The 3,824-nt window shown below is 44.3% G+C and overlaps 1 non-coding gene across 1 annotated transcript; it reads left to right on the top strand.

Moving 5' to 3' along the window:
* Nucleotides 1-2,845: 2,845 nt before the first annotated feature.
* On the top strand, nucleotides 2,846-2,952 carry LOC112133548 (U6 spliceosomal RNA). The gene has a single exon (XR_002915192.1). It is a non-coding gene; the product is annotated as a U6 spliceosomal RNA (small nuclear RNA).
* The last annotated feature ends 872 nt before the right edge of the window (nucleotides 2,953-3,824 follow it).

The raw sequence follows: 3,824 nt of genomic DNA, 5'->3' as shown, positions 1-3,824 counted from the left end.
GTTCTCTTGCACAGCTACTCAACTCTGCTGCCATATCTCAAAAGCAGTCGTAGACGATACGCAAACAAACAGGCATAGCCATGCTTCAATAAAACTTTCTGAAAATAGGTGGCAGGACAGATTTTGACCCAAGGGCTGTAGTTTGTGAATCCCTGGTCTGGTGGAAAGATAAGCAAGTAAGTCAATATCTCACACTTGCTGCAGACATGTTTTATTTGGCCAACCCAGGGTTTAAACAAGATATGCACTGTCTGATTGACCACAGTCTCCACTATTCCCTATTGTCTTACACCATGCCACTTTTCACATTTACTGCCATTATTCCTGGGTAAAAGAAAAGGCTGTTTCACTCAGAGTTCTGGGAAACATCCACTTACTTATTTATGGCATCTCTAGAGGCAGATTTTTGTACATAAACTTCATTAACAAATGCCATGTAAAGAAACTGTTTCATTATGACCCTTGGTATACTTTGGTACTATAGTACCAAACATACACACTGTCTTTCTAATAAATTTCATGAAGTTATTTAGGCACTGATTTTCTAAGCATGCAGTGTAGAGGAGCCCTGTACTAATTCTTTCTCTGAAGTGATCAGCAGTGGTCCCTGTTGACAAGCTCCGTGGTAACCCAATCTCTGTATTCTGCTGACAAGCTACACTCCCGTGGTTTATGAGATCAGTGGAATCCCTCCATAGAATTATACCCTTTTATTGAGTCCTGAACCATATATTATCATGAATGCTAAGCCAGTCGAAATGGTCCATCCCCTCTGCCTTAACATTAGACAAAGCCTTGAGAAATTACCCTTCTCTGCAGAGAATGTGCTTTATTTGGCATCAAATCCTGCTGAAACTTTATGTGCCTGGGCCTCCTGCACTTTATCTCCAGGCTCCAAGCCGAGCTGCCCCCAACTGGCATCGGAGTCCGAGGCCATTTGGACAAGGACCATGAGGAAGTTGAATGTCTCCCTTTCCATAAAGAAAGAATTAGCAAAGAAAATTAAAAGTGTGCGCTCAATTTCAGAGGAAATGATTATACCCCTGACAAAGAGTAGCAGCCTTCAAGGGATGTCAAGCACTTGGAAAGCATGCTTTCCATCCACAAGGAGCCAAGTAGTGTACCTAAGCCTCCCCAGAAAATGATGCTTTCTTAAATGATTCAAAACAAGGAGACATTCATTCACCAAAAATTTCTTCAGCATCTGCTCTGTGTCACATACTGTGCTGGGCACCACAGATGCAACAGGGAATGGAAAAGCCCAGAATTGACAGTGTGTTGCATGTTAAAGAAAGGCTCACACCTGTAATCCCAGCACTTTGGGAGGCTGAAGCAGGAGGATCACTTGAGGCCAGGAGTAAGTGACCAGCCTGGACAACATAGTGAGACCCCATCTCTACAAAAAATACAAAAATTAGCTGGGCAAGGTGGCATATGCCTGTAGCCCCAGCTACTCAGGAGGCTGAGGTGGAAGGATCACTTGAGTCTGGGAGGTCAAGGCTGCAATAAGCCCTGATCATGCCACTGCACCCTAGGCTGGGCAACAGAGTGAGGCCCTGTCTCAAAAAAATAAAAATAATTTTTAAAAGGGAGCTGGGGGCAGACAGTAAACAAGTCACCAAGTCTGTGACATGAAAGTAAGTTGTCATAAGTGACATGGAGGGAAAAAACAAAGTGCTGTGTGTGTTAATTTGCTGTTGCTGTTCTCACACATTACCACAAATTGGGTGGCTTAACACAAAAGAAATGTATCCTCTCACTGTTCCGGAGGCCAGAAATCTAAAATATAGGTGTCAGTAGCGCCATGCTCCCTCCAAAGCTCTTGGGGAGAATTGTTCCCTGTCTCTCCCAGCTCCAGGTGGCTGCAGGCATTCCCAGGCTTATGGCTGCACCACTCTATCCTCTGCCTCCAATGCCCAACAGCCTTCTCCTCTCCCCAGGTGTTTCTCTTCTGTTTGTCTCTTATAAGAACATGTGTCATTGCATTTAGAGCCCACTCAAATAATCCAGGATGATCTTATCTCAAGATCCTTAATTGAATTGAATCTACAAAGACCCTTTCTCCCCAGTAAGGTCACATTCATAGGTTCCAGCAAGGAGAGATATCGTTTGGGAGCACCATTCAACTCACCACATTGTAGGAGATAATAATGGGGTAGCTTACTTTAGATCGAGGGGTCAGAAAAGGCCTCAGAGAAGGTGAGACTTAAGACACAACTTGAAGAATGAGGAAGATCACACCATGCAGAGAAGGGGAGAACTGGGCATAGGGAGAAAGCATTGCTGACCGAGGGCACAGTCTGTGCAAAGGCCCCGAAAGCAGCTGAGTTTACAAAAACTGAAAAAAGGCCAGTGTGGCAAGAGCAGAGTGAATAAAATGGCCTGAGATGTGCTGGGAACATGGGCAGAGGCCTGTCCTGAAAGCTTTGGAAGCCACAGTAAGAAGCTGGCATTTTGCAGCCAGGAGCAGTGCCTCATGCTGAAATCCTAGCACCTTGGGAGGCCAAGGTGGGCGGATTGCTTGAGGCCAGGAGTTCAAGACCAGCCTGAGCAACACAGCGAGACCTTGTCTCTACAGAAAATATTTTTTTAGCATTTTTTTTAACTTTTTTTAAATACGAGCAGCTGGCATTTTACCTCAAGTGCAAGGGAAAGGCACTGAGGGTTTGAAGCATAAAAATAACATGAGGAAATTCACATTTCATCTTGAAGGTTTTTCAAATAGCATAGCTAGCCTTCATTTAAAACAGAAGTTATTGCTTTTACTGTAGCTTTAGCAATAACAAATGCATAGAATCATTTACCCTGTTATATGCATTAATTCATTTAATAAAATTTATATATAGTGCTCACTTTGGCACCACATATACTAAAATTGGAACAATACAGAGAAAATTAGCATGACTCCTGTGCAAGGATGACACAAAAATTCATGAAGCATGACATTAAAAAAAATACAATAACCCAAATACAAGCTAGAGCACCATGTGGTCCAGAGTATACCTGTGTTGCGGACTGAATTATGTCTGCCCAACAAAAAATCCTAAATTGTAGTCCTAGCCCCAGAATCTCAGGTGTGACCTTATTTGAGAATAGGGTTATTCCAAATGTAACTAACTCAGATGAAGTCGTACCAGAGTAGGGTAGGCCCCTAACCCAATATGTCTGGTGTGGGAAATTTGGACACAAGCACGCATATAGAGAGTACTCCACATGAACATGAAGATGGCCATCTACATGCCAAGGAGAGAGCCCTGGAACAGAGCCTGCCCTCACAGCCCTCAGAAGGAAACAGCCTCACGGATGCTTTGACCTTCAACTTCCAGCCTCCAGAACTGTAAGACAATAAATTTCTGTTGTTTCAGGCATCCAGTCTGTAGCACTTTGTTATGGCAGTACTAGCAGACTAACACAGTCTCATAACATTTTAGGAAGCGAGGTCTTCCTAAATGTGAGCAATTCCAGTCTTTACCAGCACCCCTGCTAGAACACCAAAGGGGGTCTAATTCACAACCCATACCAACACCTAATCAAGCCATCTTCTCCACTCTTCTCATTCTCCACTTCCCTTCCCACCCACGGAGCCCCCAGCAGCCTCTTTCCTCATGCCTGGCCTCGACTAACTCCCCACCAAAATTGCTCCCAAAATCCTACAATAAGGTTTTTGATTCCTTCATGCCCCATGCCCACTTCCTGGACCTGTTCTGTTTTTCTCTCCGGTGGTTCTTTACTCTCAAGTACTCATCACCATCCCCTCTCCCCAAGGATTACCCCATCAGACACATGGCCTGGGAGCCCTGCTGGGTCCCTTAGCAGACAGAGAG

This window comes from Pongo abelii, chromosome 4, assembly GCF_028885655.2.
Source record: "Pongo abelii isolate AG06213 chromosome 4, NHGRI_mPonAbe1-v2.0_pri, whole genome shotgun sequence".
Taxonomy (NCBI): Eukaryota; Metazoa; Chordata; class Mammalia; order Primates; family Hominidae; genus Pongo; species Pongo abelii.
This window is presented reverse-complemented; position numbering and strand designations above follow the sequence as displayed.